The 19,049-nt window shown below is 46.8% G+C and overlaps 1 protein-coding gene across 4 annotated transcripts in view; it reads right to left on the bottom strand.

The window, feature by feature from the left end:
* Smarca2 (SWI/SNF related, matrix associated, actin dependent regulator of chromatin, subfamily a, member 2) overlaps positions 1 to 14,218 on the bottom strand; it is a 170,702-nt gene extending 156,484 nt beyond the window's left edge. For 2 of the 4 annotated variants that reach the window (XM_021151582.2, XM_021151584.2), the window contains exon 1: positions 14,104 to 14,218. The gene's annotated coding sequence lies outside the window, so the exon portion shown is untranslated. Of the gene's footprint in view, positions 1 to 11,797; positions 12,129 to 12,285; positions 12,803 to 14,103 lie in introns of those variants that run through there. The other 2 variants (XM_029472470.1, XM_021151583.2) reach the window with 2 other exon arrangements.
* Positions 14,219 to 19,049: the final 4,831 nt, after the last annotated feature.

Below are 19,049 nucleotides of genomic sequence, written 5' to 3'. Positions count from 1 at the left end.
GGATATAGAGAGTCTCACTGGAGCAACTGAAATTTAACACATAAGCAGAATCTAAACAAGTCTGAAATTTATTACTAAACACAACAGATACTCTCTGTTATAGGCTGGCTTAGACACCTCAGAAGTCATTAAGCCCCCCGCCCCAAACTACTGGAATAGAAAATCATTTGCAAATAAGTATCCAACCAAGACTCATTTTCACAAGCCAACAGGCAATAAAAACTTCACCAAGATTTCTAGATAGCTAAAAGGGGGAAAAAAATAAGTCCGTCAATTGATAATAAAAAGAGAAGTCTCAATTATAGAAATGGAAGAAAAATAACACACAGGGTAGCACATAGGTGGTACATAGGTGGTCTTTACTCCTCCTAGCACTTGGGAGGCAGAAGCAGGAGGAGCTCTGTGAGGTCCAAGCCAGCCTGGTGGACAGAGCAAGTTCCAGGACAACCAGCACTACACAGAGAAACCCTGCCTCAAAAACAAAACAACAACAAAACAGAGAGAGGGGGAGGAAATGTGGGAGGGGAGAGGGATGGGGAGGGGGAGAGGGAAGGGGATGGGGAGAGGGAAGGGGGAGAGGAGGGAGAGAGGGAAGGAGAGGGGGAGAGGGAAGGGGGAGAGGGAGGGGAGGGAGAGAGGGAAGGAGATGGGGAGAGGGAGAGAGAAGGAGAGGGAGAAAGGGAGAGAGAGAGAGAGAGAGAGAGAAGCTACATACATACAATATAGGCTCAAATAGATCCAGACACAATTATTAGATAAGTTCTTGTCTTGATACTTCTTAGAGTCAGATGAGACATACATGTAAAACAACAGAATTCCAACCACAGCTGCCTGCCTCACCTACCCACCATAGCTACTGGACCTCAAGTAATCAAAATGGATAAAGCTGGGGTTCTCCTCCTAGGTTATATATTAGAACCAAAACCTGGACAACTAAGACTCAGGATTCGTGCTAGGCCTCTGGTCAAGGATGCCAGGGTGTAGCTGTCTGTGTCTGCGAATGGGCTTTCTGTTTCTCCAGACTTAACTGAACACTCCCCCATCACCCAGCCTCCAAGCTTCCTGGCATTTCCCCACTAGGAACTGACTGGCGGAGTCATTGCACTGAGAATAGTAAGTCAAAATGAGTAAATAAGATGTTTTCCATATTCCGGCAGAAATCAAAGATCCTGACAACATAGCAGAGTGCCAGGATGATGATAATCGGTCCATGTTCAGGAGTTGCCCTGTAGGTACACACACGTACATGGGAAACATTTTTGCTGTCAACCTCACAAGACACAGAATGGCTCCCTCTAAGTGACTCCCTCACCTACCACATAATGGCAGAGATGAAATTAGACCAGCCAGCCTAGTCACCCATGGCTCCTTCACAGTGAAGCGGGAGGTGAAGGGGAAGTACAAAAAGCCACCTCAGCTCCATTCCTGCTTGCTTACTGACCCTCTAGAGAGCAAGGCCCACGAAGGCAGAGCCTTGCTCCTCACTCCTGGGGCCCCAGCACCTTCTATCTGCATGTACTATGGGCTCAGAAAATACCTGATGAGAGTCAGGCATGGCCATTCACACCTGCAGTGACAGTACATGGGATAGTGAGGAAGCGTTCCTTGAGAATTCTAGGCTAGCCTGGGCTACAGAGTGAGACCATGCCATGAAACAAGCACAAACCCAAACTGAGCAAATGAACAGCAGGCAAGATTTCAAGGGCAAGTGGAGTCAATAAATTCTGTGAATAAAAACTAAAGAGTACCCAGTGTCTGAGGTGTGTAAATAGAGAAGTCTTTACAGGGTATGTAGAAACATAGGAGACTCTGGTGAATAAATTAAAATGGGAACTCAATACAAGTGTTTCCTCAAACAGAGAAGGGCCTGGGGTGAATTATAACCTTAAATACCCTAAGGGCCAAATGTTATTATTTTTTTTATGACTAACAAAGCAGATGGAAATAACCCTTGTGTTTACCTTCCGCCTACCTCTCACATAAACACAAACATGTTCGGTCAGCATTTTAAACTTAGGAAGCTGACGTCAATTCACTGGGCACTCCAAGTTATAATGTTCTGCCATGTATATCAACAAACTGATACACCCCTTTATTTTTTAGTGAATTAAAGGAAATTACTTAGTTCCTGTTACGGCTTGTTATGAAATTGGCTCCAATAGGTATTTTGGTAATATAGCACAAGATTGAACAATGAACACCCAAACACTCAAGTTAGCCTGATACCTCTACCTCTTGTGTTTTACATGTTTAATATGTATAAATCTATGGCTGTGTTCTGCATTATTATCACCTTTATCTGGGATCTCTGAGATGTTGTAAAACACATTCAACTCCAGACAAATATTCCTCTTTATTTTTTTTTAAAGGAGACTAAAACTTCTCGAGAGGAAAAATCTATTTGGAGGGAAATGGGGAGTTATGGAACACATTAAGTGGAATTTTAATATAGGAACATGATTCATGGGAAACTCCAGATGAGAAGCCACAGACTCAGGGATGTAATGAATATATAGGTCTAAGAGAAGCTGCAAAATTTAAGTCTGGGTCATGTCAATAGGGAACGGTAAAGAGCTAGACTCTCCAAGGCCATGATGGGTGATCTCCAACTCAACTGTGAATCCACACTTCTGAGTTCTGCCTCAAGTCTTAGGGCCCTGAAAAAGAACCTTTCCCAAGGTGCCCCTTTGCTCCCTCTAGTCTTAGGATGGGAATATCTATCGCAAAGACCCTCTCCATCGATCTATCTACGATTTGGTGTCTACCATCATCCAGAGACTCTCCAAGACCCCATTCCTGTCCTGGGCTTGCTCGAATTCCTGAATAGGCTTCTATGCCAAAGCCAGGACTGTCCATCTCTCAAGCACTCACAGGAAGAAGAATTGAAGCCAGAAGGTCCACTCTTATTCTTCCTCTACATTTCTGGTGGCAACTTTACTCTTTAGCTCAAATGCACCATGGCAGGATCCTATATTGTTAGTATAAAGACCCTTAGGGCTACAAGTCCGAGATCCAAATCTCAAGGCAGGGGGCCGGCATGTTATCACTGAGTCAGCAATAAGGGCTTCAAGTCCAGGTCAGCCAACTCAGCTCTCTCCTGGTGTCCATTCAAATCCTTGCCCCTTTCCTCTTTCTTCAAAGCACCAGGTGGGATAGATAAGGAGATGGTCCCAGGAACACAGTGGGAGAGAGAGGCACAGGGCTAATAATCCCAGATGATAGGACTGTCCAAGTGATGAAACAGACATTCTATTTTCAGTTTGCATTGGGGACAGAGTTTTACATTGTCTCAGAAGGGGACAACCTAGCCCACAATGCTGCACCTAACTAACTGAAGGAAATCTGCCTGGGCAAGAGCCCAGCTGCCACCCAGACACGTGCAATGCAGCCCCATTTCCCTCCCTGACACGTTACTCTCCGTCTCAGACCAGGACTCCCAAAGGGCCAGGCCACTGTGTTCTTGGCAAGAATTCTTCAGCAGTCCACCCTGTCTTCTTAACCCAGACATTCTTGCCTTAATGGGGAGTGTGTGCTTTTAAAAATAAAAGGCCATGGTTGCACTTCCCACAACCCCAAACCCCACAGTCAGCCTAAGCCTCCACCTCCCTCTCCCCGGAAAGGCTGAGCACCTCCATCTGCATATTAAAAGGAGGTCAACTCCACTGAATTCTAAGGGTCACCACTCCAACTCTGACAACCTAGACAAAACTTAAAGACTCCTGTCTAATTGCAATCCAGGAAATTCCAAGGATCTGTATGTGGGTAATAGAACTTCAACATACCAAATATGCTTCATAATTATTCTAGTCACTAGGAGACACTGTATCAGGCTCCCATTGCAAAGGTGAAGGCATGAAAGCACAATTCTGCTTGTCCAAAGTCCCATGGGTCACAGGAGCAAAACTCCTTATAGAGCCCTTCCTTTGACTTGCAGTGCACCACCCAAGCAGGGTGTCTATCAGGGTAAGCCTACCACCACTGAATCAAGGCTACCAGAGCTCTCTACCTTCCTGCTGAGTTTAGAGAGCTGGAGAAAAGCCTGAGTGAGTGAGTTGTTGAGTGAATGTGTATTGTTAACACCTGCAAGGACCCCACAGTCTTAGGCTCAGAGGGGTGGCAAAGCCTTTATGGGGGTGGGGGAGAATGCAAATAGTGACAGTGCACAGAAAATGTTCACCATAGATTTCTCTCCCGCTACCCGAGATGCTTATAGTTTCAAGTCCCTTGCAGAGACTGCTCCTACCAAGATTAACTAAACCTGCCTTTTTGATCCAGCTGTATACCATAAACTGTGCCTCCTGGTTCTATCTGTATGTAATAAGCCCACCTCATCGGCCAGCTGTATGCAATAGTCCCGCCTCTCTCTATAACAAACATGCCGACTGTCCAGGGTGCTGTGGTGTCTCCAGAAGAGAGCGGGTCCACTGTTGATCCCAGCTTGCTGTCTTTGCTCTGAGTGTGTCTCTGATCTCTTCATTCCCTGGCTGCCCTAGCTGGATGCACCGGCTGAACCCTGATGCCCTCTAACACAACCATCAGGTCCATCTTCTCCTTACTGCCTTGGAGATGAAAGGAAGGGATGGCAATTCCTAAGGATACAACCAGGAGAGCAGCTGGCCAATCTGCTGTCTTGACCTCATTGATTTAGGGATAACATGGCTCAGCTTGAGCCCAGCGCATCTGTAATGGGTTCCACTGCTGGGCCAGACAGGGATAGAAAAGTGGGAGACAAAGAACAAAGATGGAAAGGTGGGCAGAGGTGTTTTGCAATGGCTAGGCTTTGGCTGGGACAGTATATTTACTTATCAAGGAATGAAATAAAGAGAAGCCAAGTCCTAAAGAGATTCTGAGATGAAGACATCAGTGCCTGAAAGCAGTGTCTGCCTCCCAGTTAAACATCATGAAGGCCTGCACTGCTACTTGGCCTGAGAAGTAGAACTTATAAACGCTTCATAATATGATTTGTGATGGTGACAAAAAAGTCATGTAAGTTAACCCACCCAAGCCCTAGAAAAGCATTGACAACATATTCTCACAGTTATTCACGTTGGCTTGCCATTCAGCTCAAAGTCATATGTGTTCTAGGGAATGCTTAGATGAAAACTTCTCTGCTCACTGGGCTTTCTGTGAACTCTCTTTCATCTTGCTTAGCCCAACAAGGAAGGATCTATTTTTATGTATATATTCTCAGCTCTATAGACTCGTTCCAGGCAGAGGGGAGCTACAGGAGATCAATAAGGACACACACACACACAAACCCTGGAACCCAGAACACCTAATAGGAAATTTGTGTATAGATGATAACAAAGAAAAATAAAGATGGAGATCTTTCAAAATCAGTATGCGTCTAACTCAATGTCCCCAAGGCAATATGAATGATACTCAAAGAGGAGTTAAGGCCTCTGGGAAGACTTACTGGAGATGCTAGTACTGTGGTTAGACTTTGAAGCTTAAGAAAAACCAGGAAGAGTTGGGGAGTGCTCAGTAGCTTGGACAATACCTCCAAAACTGCCCTTCTGCAGAGTTCCTAAGGAAGCTTGGAGAAAGCCCAAGTCTCCAGCCAATCTTTCCCACAGCTCACTTTACAGGAAGACTCTGAGGGGCAGGCTAAAGGTGGACCATCATAAATAAGAACTTAGTCCAAGGCCTAAGAATAACTCGGCCTTTCCCAAGCATTCTGGCTGTGACAGGAGAGAGATAAGACTTGGCAGATAAGGCAAGATAAGGGTCCTTTGTGTCTGTCTGCCGACTCAGAAGTCTCTGGTCGGGAGGGGTGCATCTCTTCATTCCACACACCCTTCTCTGCAGGGGAACTGAACTCCTTCACAAGAGGTAGCAATCTGCCTAGAACTGGACAGAGCACCATTAGTGTGTGTTGGGGGGCAGGACTTAGAACAAAAGTGAACATAAAGGAAATAATAAGTTTACCGGAAGCCTCCTGTTCAGAGGCCAAGAGTATCTGCCTCCCAGTTAAACATCATGAAGGCCTGCACTGCTACTTGGCCTGAGAAGTAGAACTTATAAACGCTTCACATATGATTTGTGATGGTGACAAAAATCATACTGCACCTAAAGCTAATGTAAATTAACCCACCTAAGCCCTAGAAAAGCATTGACAACATATTCTCACAGTTATTCACTTTGGCTTGCCATTCAGCTCAAAGTCATATGTGTTTTAGGGAGTGCTTAGATGAAAATTTCTCTGCTCACTGGGCTTTCTGTGAACTCTCTTTCATCTTTCAATCAGGGAAACAAATTTAGGACATGCCTGAGCTGCTGCCCTGACTTTAAATAAACTGCCTTGGGACTGTCCTTGCCCAGAGTCAGATCTGGCAAAGGCTAGGAGGAAGCCTGGTGCAGGGCGAAGATAACAAACTGTGCTGCGGTGCTAATTACCCTCCCACCCCAACAACCCCCATGTGCTCCAAGCACTGCCTGAGCTGGACCCTCCCTTCACATTATCACTCCCACAGAACCCTGAGTTACCACCCTACAGAAGTCCATCTGGGATGCATTCTACTCCAAGCCAGTGAGGACCAACAATGTTCCCAAGCAAGGTGTTTTATCACAAAACCCGAAATGTGTAAGAGACCTCTTCAAATGCAGAAACAACACAGCTCTCTAATCTGGGACGTGGAGAATAGGGACCTGCAAAGGTGAACTCAGTTTTAAAATCCCCGTGAGTATACACCATTAGGCTGTTGGCCATAAATGAAACCAATGAATCAAGCCATCAAAAGCTAGTTTCCCAAGTGGGCATCATCCTGAAGTGTAACCATTCACACATGTTGTAGGCATGCCTGTCCTTCCCAGACCTGGAGGGCTCTTTTCCAAAGCAATCTTGTCTTAGGATGCTGACACTAATCAATGGTTTCTACTATGAAAATTTCATCTGTTCACTAATAAGTTGTTAAAAAGTATAAAATGCATGCCTTAACATCTGGATGGCACGCTTACCTGTACTGAGGAGTAAAACTCAACATTTAGGCTTCCACTCGGAGTGAACCAGGTTTAAGTATGTGATGGACAGTCTTACAGTACTGAGGACTGATCCAAGGACATGAACCTAACAAGCACATGTTAGGTGATCCTTTTTTTTTTTTTTTTTTTTTTTTTTTTTTTTTTTTTTTGGCTTTTTGAGACAGGGTTTCTCTGTATAGCCCTGGCTGTCCTGGAACTCACTTTGTAGGGCAGGCTGGCTTCAAACTCAGAAATCTTCCTGCCTCTGCCTGCCAAGTGCTGGGATTAAAGGCGTGCACTTGATCCTTCTATTACCAAACTATACCTCTAGGCCAACTTATCTTTGATATGCCCAATGTTCCCTGACTGACACAGTCATAATCTGAACTCAACAGTGAATCCCTGAAATGCATGACAGTAACCATTTAGGAACCAGTCTGTCATCAAGAGGTCCACCGAACCTTTCTGGGTTTCAATTCCTTGCCTACCACTGGATGCACACTAGAAAAGGACCTCTTGGTCTAGGTCAAAACAGGTATAGTGGTCTTCCCAAGGCTTATTGAAGCTTAGTCCCTGTGAGCTCAGATCTTCTTCTGATCTAAGATTGCCTGCATCTACCACCCCCATCTTTACTCTGTTTTTCCACCCTCTCATAAAATTTTATCTGTCACATGAAGTCAAGAGAGCTGGTTCTGATCTGTTACAGGGCTCAGCAATCCACTCAATTCCTGTGTTTAGATCTCAGGTACATTGTGGAAAACACCACTACTTACTGACTACTGATTTTTTTTTTTAATAGAATTTTGGACTTTGCTTAATGGCATCTCAGAGCAGAACAGCAAACCACAGAATAGCTGCAAATATTTGCCAAGCTATTATGTGTCCAGTTGTTTAAAAGCCTGAGGGCAGGAGAGGCTTTCCTACCAGACCTTCAATTTCCACAGGGATGGCTCATCTCCCAGTGGGATGGCAGGAACTGCAGTGTACCACATAAATGCACAAGCATCCCAAACAAGAAAGCCACAAGTGGAGAGCAAACACATAGAGAATCCCCCTCAGATAACCTGGGTACCAACACACTACAGCTCTTCTCAGCCATTTTTTAAAAACCCAATTTTAACCCCCAAATGCCAAATCCAGTATTTTGTTTTGTTTTTTAAAGAAGAGGGGATTATAATTACACCTTAATGGCTTTTAAACTCGGTTTTATTTCAGCCTCAACTTCTGGGGATTCCATTCATCAATTACAAACCCCAGACCATACTTAGATTAAGTAATTTGTTGTGAAAAGTTTCTAAGACAGTAGTGTTTGCACAAATGTAGAACATATAATGGTATAGGACTGAAGCTTACCCACCTAAAAATGCAGTACTCTTAAGATGCTGTAAATCACATAGAAGCATATCCTGACTATACCTGTCACAATGCCCCACAGGCCCCCAAACAACCAGTAAAATATCACGATTCATATGAAGTTTCCCAAAAGTCCAGAAATAAATTGTGTGTTAAGGATGCCATTGGTGGAGAATTTGCCTGGCATACACAAAGCCCCAGGTTCTGTCCTTAGCTCCAGGTGTGATGATACACAGCTGTAATTCCAGTAAAGATATAAGCAGGCAGATTGTGAATTCTGGGCCTGTCTGGCATACATAAGGTTTTGTCTCCAAAAAGCAAACAAATAAAAAAAAAATGAGAATTTACATCCTTATCCAATACATCACTCTAGGTGATCATGTGAGAGAATTAATGAGATGGTTCTAGTCAATATTTAAAAACTTCATCATTTAGCTACTGGCTCCATCAGAGCCCTTAGACAAACTGCTGAAGTATAATTATTCAAGTATTTAAATTATATTTAAAAAAAAACTTAAGTACTTGAAAATGTGGATATATTCTGAACACTTTCAAGGAAAGGTACTAACAATAATATGGAAAATAATAAAGATATAATAAACAGTAAGGGAGACATAAAGTCTTTCAAACCCAGTTTGCGAGATCCTATTTAACTTGGTAGTAAATCTCTTAGGCAGAAAATGTGCTCTTTCACAAACTCTGGCAAGGCTTAGTATTAGACTCCTGTGTTCTCTAAGTAACACGAAGCCACAACTTTCTGTATAGAGAAAAACAAAGGCCTTACAACTTCCCAAACACTCTGCCAAATAAATTACCAACATCTGTACTATCTATACCCAATTACTTATGTAATGGCTCATAATTTTATTAACTAGTTAGATATTAAAAGTTACACACACACACATAGTTTTTCTGAACAATGACAGGGAAAAATAAATAACAAACAGTCTCCAAATCTAGCTTTTCATACGAGGGTCATTTGCTCATTTGCTCATTAGAAATTCCCACAGGGGGATCTGTGGATCATAGTTTTCTTCCTTCCACAGCATCTTAAGCAGAAACAGTTTGAATCCTAACTTCTGGTGGCCCAGGCTGGCTGGCCCTCCTTCACAATGCTGAGGACTGGGGAACAAGTCCTCAGCGTGGTGCCTGAGATAAGTCAGGAGTCTTCATGGCAGCATGTCAAAATGTCATAAATACTGATTTATTGTTTCTCTAGAGCAGCAGCAAGCTGCTGACCTAGGAGGGTTGACAAAGGCCTTTGTTTACAAAGGAAGACTTCTAAGGGAGGGAAGAACCTGGGACCCCTGGAGGACAGCACCACTTCCATAATTTATGAAACCTCTCTGTTTATGGTCCTCCAAAACACAGTGCGCCTTTAAAATGAAACGTCAAAATATTACATATTATACAGTATCCTAGACTATCCAAGCTGCCCCCTAGAAGAGAAAGATGCGCTTTTTACCTGCACATCTTTTACCCCACCTGCAGAAAGGTTTATTTTCAACTGACAAAGAAACAGAGCTTTAAATAACTACCTGCAAAGGGGTTACTTTCTAAGTATAATGTGTCAGAATACTTAAAAAAAAAATAATTCAAGCACTAACCATATAAGAGACACACTTTTATTGCTGTTAGTTCTAAGCCTCAAGTGTTGGCCAGAGCATTTTTTTCAAGAAACTTGATGAGAAATGTTAAAAAAAAAAAAAAAAAAAAAAACACTTTACAAAAGAACAGAAGCAAGATCTAAGGCTGCTTTGAACAGGCTCTGTGGTGGTTTCGGTGAGACACCAGAGTGCAGTCAGATCCAATGCTGGACTGTGAGTGATACAAGTCCTGAGAGAAAGGCTGCATGAGGTGGGCTCTCCCTCCCTTCCTGTCAAAGGTTCTGACATCCCCAAATCCTACCTCATTTAAAAAACATTCTCTACCAATATGGCCCCACTTTTAAAAGGCCTCAACAAAACCTAGATAGCACTCTATATCTATCTCTATCTCTACCTCTATCCTGTGGATTATTTTCCCCTCAACCTACCTTAACAACAGGTGTCTCTAAATCTCCCAGTTTTTCAGTAGTAAACATTTGAGATGAAAGGGACCATTTTGTTATTTTATTCTTAAGGTTTTCTTTTTTTCTTAAGACGTATCCTAGAGTATATTGACTGTACAAGACAATGCGTTTCCTTATGGCATTTTCACACAAGTTCACGGCACACTTTAACCCAATTACCTTCTTGTCCTTAGTCCCTAGTCCCCCAACCCCACTTTGGGCTCCCTTCCTCAACTATCCAAATGTAGTATTTTAAAAACCAGTCAGCAAGCCGGGAGGAATAAAAGGGCAATTAGATTCTGAAAAGAAAAAAGTGTGCCTTCATTTGCATAATAATGCCACCTAAGAAACAACCCAGTCACGCCTCCTAACCTTTCAACTGTGTGTACTTAGACTTCCATCCCTAAGCCTGACAAGTCCCCCGGTAGGGTAGGGATCAGCTTCAGGTAAAGTCTCACAAATTGGAGGAAAACCTTGCTGGAGACACTAGACTGTGCGTTTGTAAGTATATGCACACATAACACGACCATGACATTTTATACTAGACGAGTTCTCACTGTTTTCTGAGTCGTGGAAAGGATTTTTGTGCTATCCAAACCGAAGAAAGTCTCAAACCATCTTAGGTGTTCCCACCAGCAAGGCAAGCAAGCCAGGTGAAAAGAAGTCTGAAGATTAACTGAAACTTCAAACAGCACCACAAGGCACAAAGAACAAACGTGAGTACTTAACGTCTTCCTTATGTTCCATTGTTAAACATACAAAGGAATCTGTGTCAACGAGATGACTAAAAAGGACACAATGATGACACCTCTATAAAACAGTGCTAACTCCGGTCACTCTGCTGTTTTTCAAAAGCACCAACCTCCACTGCACTGGGGAGGAGGGGATAAAGGAGACAGCCTGGCAAAACTCCCCAAAAGTTATATAAACAAAGGAGGGAGAAGCCCAGTGTGGGCTTCGCACCCATGTGCCACTAAAATTACATAACACCCGGTGCAGACACTGAATGAGGAATGATTCTGCACTACGCCCTCTCTCTCTCCCCTCCTACACCTTCCTCCTTCGCTTTAAACACCCCCAAGGGCCCCCGCGAGAGAGTGGACCGCTTGGGGTGTTTATTTTCTTCGTGGAGTAAATCCTGCGAGAGTTGGAAGCACGTTTAGGCCCGAAGTTTGAACATGCAACAGCCGCAGGGCACAGCGACTCACTCTCTCCGGACCTGGAGCAGAAAGAACTGACCACGCCAGCCACCCGCGAGGCCTCCATCTCCCCCGCGCAGTGCCTCCCGCTGGAAAGTTTTCCCTGCAATCGATTGCCTGCCTGACTTTGCACGGAAGGAGAGCCAAAGATTGGGGGGGGGGGGTCGGCAGAGAAAGACCTAGAAAGCTCAGCGGGTGGCGGCGGCGGCGACAGCGGGAGGAGCCGGCTCCTTACCTGGGCGACGCTGAACGGCCAGGGCTCTCGGGCTGGCGCCGCCCGGGGCTGCGAGAGAGCGGTGTGCACAGCGCGGCTTAGGCCGGCGCCCGCGGCCCGGCCCCCGCCACCTCCTCTTCCTCCCTCGCGCGCGTCATGTCACGGCGATCAAACACGTCTGTGCGCTTCGCCGCGGTGACTTCCTGATTCTCCGCCGCTCGCGCGCGCCACGCACTCGCCCTCGCCGCCGCACGCACCGCCACCGCCTCCCGCCGCCAGACCCAGCCGGCTCTGCGTCCGGCTCCAGGGACTGCTCCGGCTAGAGACGCAGCCCGCGCAGCTCGTCACTCACTGGTCCCTAGCGCACTGCACACTCATGCCAGCCCGCCGCCCCCTCCAGCCCCTCCATCCGACTTGCAGCCCTGCCAAACTTTTTTTTTCCGGGTTGATTGGTGTCCAACTTCCCTCCGCCCCCATCCCCCAGGCAGCCCTACCAGCCCGGCGCTCACCACTATCCGCAGCGACTAGCAACCGGTATAAAAAAATAATAATGTAATCCAGGCCGCAGGGGTGAATGCAGACACCGGCACCCGGCGATCTCCTGCAGGTACCGGAAACCGGCGTGAGCGCCCGGGCCGGAGCGCGGGTGTCCCCTAGAGTCCTCACCACTGCGCCCCGCCCGGAGCGGTGTCACTGCGTCCAGGCTGCGCGGCCTGGTGCGGGGCACCGGGGGGCACTGTGCTGGTGTGCGCTTGGTGGCTGGAGGGCGCCCAGGGGCTGGCGCGCTGGACCGGTGATTTGGGGAAGTACATCGCGACACCTATGCAGATGGCGTGGCCCTGTTTTGCAACGCCAACGGGAGGGGAGGCAGCCCAGCGATGGGGGAGGAGGAGGAGGAGGAGGCAAGGGAAGGGGTGAACTATGTTGGGATGGGAATAAAGCAAACTCGAAAGCAGGGAGCAAGAAGGAAGGGGTGAGTGTCATCGCTAGGAGGAGGCTCCCACCGGCTCTCCCCGCCTCCCTCCTTCGCCACCCCCTGTTTCCTTCCCACCGCAGCCCTTTCCCTTCCCGGGCGAACACCACGGCCGCTGTCCGGGTGCGTGCGGGTCCTGTTGTGACAGTCAGACAGAGAGGATTATCCGGATCATGGCCTCCCCAGCCCTCAGCCGCCGTGGCTCTCCCGGGTCCCTGTGCGCCCCTGACACTCAGACCATCCCAGGCGCCCCGCGTCTGCAGCTTCCTCGGCGCTAGCCAAGGAAAGACACCAAGCAAAAGAAAACAAACCCAGAAAGGGGAGGGGAGGCTAACTGAGCCTAGTGGACACCTCGGACCTCTTTCCTTGGGGCTTCCTTCCACCCTCTGTAATGAGACCCGGGCTGGACACCCCGAACTTCAACATCCCAGCCCGCGCTGCCTCTAGGTACCAGACAAGAAGGTCCGCGGTGCCACGGCCATAGCCCCCGGGGCAACCCTTTCACCTAAAGGCCTGTCACCAATCAACATTCCCTTCCCTACCCTAGGGAACCCCGGGAGTGGAGGTGACACCTCGGAGCCCCAAGGCTCCAACCCTGTGGTAGTGGCCGCCGCCCGCTCAGTGCGCCAGCCCAGACTACTACCGCCAAGATCTGCTCTCGTCCCCGCAGCCAGAGCCCTTTAAACAAGTCCCCGGGAGGCGAATAGCAGCCGTGTTGGTTGGCGCCCTGCCGCTAGCCCGGGCTCCTCACCCTCCTTTCCTGTTCCCTTCCAACTCTAATGGGGAGGATGGCTCGGGGTGAACTGTCGCGTTTCCAGTCCCCCGCCTCCCAACCCCTCCGCCCCCCCCCCCGGCCCGGATTTCCAAAATCCCCCTCTCCTCCTGCCACCAGCCCTCCCCACCTCTGCTTTTTAGGGGATGGGGGGGGGGTGCAACCTGGCCGAGAGTGTGTTGCAACCCTGAGTTGGCAGCGCATCACTGTCAACCTGCCCAGGGTCAAGGCTGTGACATGTTGGGATTTCTTCTCCTTGCCCCCTCGAAGTAGTAATTATTACTGTTATTATTAGAAAGGCGAGGTTCGGTTGAAACTTTGTTTCTTCTATCGCCACCCGGGAGCTGTGGTTAGAGCATTCCACCTGAGGCCCGCGGGGAAGAGGCGGGCTTTTTTGTTGTTGTAGCGGTTGGCCCGCCTGTTTGTTTTGGTCTTCCAGCATGCACAATAAATAATGATTAGGATAAGGATGCATAATCCGGGGCGAAGGCGGCGCGGTGCCCGAGGGGTTCGGCGGCGGCTGCGGCTGCTGAAAGGCCGGAGCCGGGGAGAGAAGAGAAAGGAGTTGTAAGTTATATTTACCTTGCTCGCGAGCAGTGTGCTGGCTGAATCTTCCCTCTCTGAGTCACCCAGAGTACAGAAACAGAGGGAGCGAGGACTAGATTATGAATATGACTTCATTGATGACAGCCGTCCCCTCCTCTTCCTAAACTCGGGCTCCGCCCCGCGTCCCACCCTCGCCGCCTCCACGGGCGCCGGAAGACGCGCCGCAGTTGGCCCCGCGAGCCGCTCCTCCCTGCCCGGCCCGGCGCGGGTTGGTGGGACGCTCCTGTCACTCGCCCTGCTCAGCGACTCCGGGAGCGCGCGGGGGGAGCAGGGGGCGGTGTGCAAGAATGTGGATCTAGACAGCTCTACTGTATGCGTGGATCTGTGTGTGTCTGCGAGGCGCCGGCTCTCCGCCGTGTTTGTGCCTGGAGCAGAGAAACTGCGCAGGACAAGCAACCAGCCCGCAGCCCTGCTGGACTCGGGAGCCGCACATCCTTTGGCTGGCAGAAGCCTTCCGAGCTTCTCCGAGGAGGCTGGGGGAACCCCCGAAGCGAAGGGGAGGGCAGCCGTAGTAATCGAGCGTAGTAGTTCGGGGGAATGTGGAGACCGTGCTGGAATTTAAGTGTGCCTGCGCCTGCCAGCTCGAGCCTGCAGAGAGAAAGGGAGGGGACGGCGGGGGCAGGGCTCCGGGTGGCACCAAAGCTGTTTGTGGCAGTGTTGGCCGCGGGGGTGGGGGTGGGAGGGAATGGGCATTATCATAGGAGCTGAAACTTTTTCGACCCCCGCCTCCTCCCCGTTTCTCTCAAGGCTGTCATAAATTTGCGTTCTTCCCACCCATCCCCAACCCCCAGTGAAAAGGGAGGCGGCACAAAGAGCGAGCTTGCCAAATCTGTCTCATCCCTAAAGGACTGCAAGCTTCCAAATGCCAGAGAAGAGAAACAGCTGAGAGGCCGGCCTCCTAGTAAATAAATAAACCCAGATAAACCCGCCTAACCCCTCTGTTTACTTCGGAAAGGCACGAAGCACTTTCACCTCCCCTCACCTGTCATCTTCGAATAAAATATACATTAAAATGTGGGAGGAGAGAACGACCCGCGAGGGTAGGGCGGGAGAGTCAGGGGGCAGCTGAACCTTGGGATCTGCTTTTGATTTAAAAAGGGAAATAAATCTCAATCTCTACAGACCGAAGTCTCCTCTCTCTTCCACCCCACATTTAAGACCAATTAAGGCTACAAACTGCAATTTGCCTGCACGTAGTGGTTTGGAGAGCTAGTGTTTCAGTTTTCCTTGAAATACAGTATGTCTGCCGGACCCTAGGTCACTATTTGGTGAGGCGGTTTTATTTTTAGTTTTATGAAGTGTGAAAGAATGTTAGGAGATTTTAAATCAGAGGCCTATTATATTAGACTCAGATTAATGTAGGTGCTTGACTCTTAAAATTAAAACTGCTCCTATGTGGTCATGTTATGAAAAGTATGATTTATTCCTTATTTTGCAATGTAATGGCGTAAATTAGTCATTCAAAGTGCACTGTGACTATTTGGTTGAGGATCCCTCCCACCCTAGGGTAAAATCCTATTTTAAGATGGTTTATACTTTTACAGAATTGACTGTGAGAGCCACTGGGTGTGAAGTGCCATTCTAAGGATGCTCAGGCTTAGATACTGGGTATGTTGATGACAAGGAGCAAAGGGAACAAATGTCAGATTCCTGTGTGCTCATTAGGAAGAGTTTACATCACTGGCCCAGGCCTGGGAGGAAGCCCTACCAAGGCTCCACTGCATGGAGCAGGCAAGCAGGGAGAGCAATCACACAAACCTAGAGTTTTATAGTTTTCCAAGGTGCTGTTACTTGCTTGTTAAATTTGGCTTCCATGTTTTCTGTGTATCCCATGGCAAACTTCTAAACCAAACAAAAGGGACTAGAATATAGTGTGCCTCCCTGGAGGTTGTAAGAAATTGTTTCTCTGCCTGAGGATAGGCCAGTATAACAGTAACTGGGAATATATTCTAAGAAACGCTAAGTCCAACTAATAGTGTAGTAAATGCATAATCTAAATACTAGCTTCTAACTGCCTAATAGGTTTCAGCTTTACCAGAATATAGCCAGAAACCTAATTGTGTATAATAAAAGGCTTTAACTTATAAAGATAAGCATTCATTAACAAGGATTAGGTTTTAAATTTGTTTCCTTCACATGTCAACTTCACAGCCCAGGTTTAACAATTTGATGATATCACAAGATATGTGTGTGTGTGTGTGTGTGTTTCTATGTGCGCATCTCTTGTCTTTCTTTCTGTATGTCTATTTCTTACTGTCTATTTCTCTCTGTGTGTGTCTCCCTCTGTGTCTGTCTCTCTCTGACTTTGTCTCTGTCTATGTGTGTGTGTCTTGTGTGTGTGTGTATGTATGTGTGTCTTATGTGTGTGTCTTGTGTGTATGTGTGTTTGTACGTATGTGTCTGCACACTTGTGCATTTCTGTGTCTTTCTGTATGTCTATTTCTTTCTATTTCTCTGTGTGTGTCTCTCTGTATCTCTGTGTCTGTCTGTCTGTCTCTCTGTGTGTGTGTGCATCTCTGTGTCTTTCCCTCTGTGTATCTATTTTTCTCTATTTCTCTGTCTCTTTCTCTGTGTGTATCTCTCCATCTCTCTATCTCTGGCTGACTCTCTCTGTGTCTATCTTTGACTCTGTGTGTGTGTTTGTATTTCTCCCTGTTCATTTACCTGTGTATATATGTCTGTCTTTCTATGTTTCTCTCTTTTCCTCTTTTTCTCCCTCCCTCCTATCTTTCCTCCTTTCTCCCTCTCTCTGTCTCCCTCTCCCTCTCCCTGGCCCAAAGGGCTCTGGCATTTGTAGCCCCCTACCCCTGCCTCCTACAGGTGTGCCACACCATGACCAGTATGGCTTTGCCGTTATTCTCTCATTAATAAAATTTCACCTCCACTTGCCATAACAATTCTTAGAAAGAGAAACCTTCATCTCTATGACACAAAAGCCACTGGCCATTCCTTCTGGCATTTCGTCAGAGAGAAAGTAAAAAGAAGACCTTCCCTTTGTTGTGTGTGTGTGTGTGTGTGTGTTCTCCAGCTTACATAAAATTCTGATGCAGTACTTGAAGGGGTTGCTACCCATACCTGTACATGCTCAACCACCAGAATGAAAGTGCACGATCAGTGCTCGGGAATACAGATTAAATATAGATACTTGGCTCCCTTTCACCTCACATTGACCTAAGGATGCCTCACCCTCTCCTCTCCCTTCATTTCCCTCCTCTGAAGAATTGTCTTGTTTGTAGCTTGCACTGCAGCAAGTAAGAATTTCATAAAAGATTCTGAAGCTCGTGAGAAATAAAAGGCTGCAGCATTTGCTCCATAGGAAAAAACTGAGGGCAGCACATCCAGTACGTGCTTCATCTCTGTGGTGAAGCAAAACGTAACCATTGCTGATGCTGAGAAAGAAAAAGGAGAGGTTCTTTTGTTTTGTACAGAATCACAGGAAAGCAGCTCTGGTTAAGAGGGTAAAAGGACCCAGGGAAGCTGCACAGGATGCTGCAGTCCCTGGGAGCTTTGCTTTGGGGACTTCGATGAGTCATAATGTGTTCTCTGGAGTTGCCTTTTCTCTTTCTAGCTTGGTAGCAAGGGGTAGAAGTTGCTTTTTCATGTCTGCTTGGCCACATTTACTTGTTATGTAAGTCCTCTTTGGCAGATGAAGATGCCTCTATAGAGTACATAGTGGGCTTAAAAGCCGGTATCTGGTTGGAACGCCCTTGTAAAGGAAAACTGCATGCACAAAATTTAGAAGCTTTTACTCCCAACAAAGCATTAATGTGGACGGTATTGAGCTTCAGGCCAGAGCAGGTAAGGCCATTAGGGACTGGCTATGTCATATGTAGTAGTAGACACTGGACTTGAACAAATTGAATCCGCTGACATCTAATTTAGTGAAGGGTTTAGAATTAGCAAGAAAACTGATTACAGAACTAAACACTAGTCTCTCTCTTCTTCCCTAATAAACTATTTAAAAATATCTTGTCTCTCCATAATCATATCTCTAAAATGCCACCCTAATTTTTTTTATGATTGTAAAACTCTCTACTTTAAAATTATATGTATCCCCAATTCATCTTAGGATAAACTTCAAACTTAGCATAGCATTCAAAGCCCTGGAGGGACAGATGTCTACCAGGCTTGTTGACTTCCCCCCAATGCTACCCTGTGGGTGACCTGCTCTACCTGTAGGTTCCTATAGAGCTCTGTTGGTCATATTCCCCTCTCTGACATGCAGGCAGGCCTTAACTCCAGGTCCTCTAAGACTCACCTGTGACCCAACATCCAGAAAGTGGTCCTGGTGCCCTTGCAGACAGAAAAGCTGCAGGTCCCACTCTGCTCCCATAGCAACCAATGTGCACCTCCATTAGGGCACTTATGACTTTGATGCAGTAATTTGTTTGATATCACTCCACTAGTGCCCGGAGGGTATAGAATAAGTTCAATTCATGGTGGAAACCTCAGCAATTAGCTAGTTGCTTAGTACAGTGTATCAAATAACAACAAACAAACAACCTCCACTACTTTGTTGAATGAAAGGATGAGCAATAAATAATAAACTTACCCAATATTGAGAACTCAGCAGGTCTTCACCACCAGTAACTATGATGAACAATCTGCAACGTTTACAATCTTTGATAATTTTTAAGCAGGAAAGACTTTAAAATATCTGTTTGTTTGTTTGTTTAATTTTGTTTTGTTTGGAAGCTTGAAAGATAAGAAGCTGCACTTTGGTATGAAGAGCATTGATCAGAAGTTCTGTGAATATTTGAACCAGGCCAAAGGAAACGAGGGAGCTGGACACGCTAAGAGAATCAGCCGGTCCCGACAGCATTTCTCCTTTAAACCACAGGCCAGAAGGTAGGCCTGTATCTTCACACATATCCTTTCTTCCCTTTAGCCAAATAAGATACGCGACACTAGTCTCACTTTCT

This window comes from Mus caroli, chromosome 19 (genome assembly GCF_900094665.2).
Source record: "Mus caroli chromosome 19, CAROLI_EIJ_v1.1, whole genome shotgun sequence".
Taxonomy (NCBI): Eukaryota; Metazoa; Chordata; class Mammalia; order Rodentia; family Muridae; genus Mus; species Mus caroli.
This window is presented reverse-complemented; position numbering and strand designations above follow the sequence as displayed.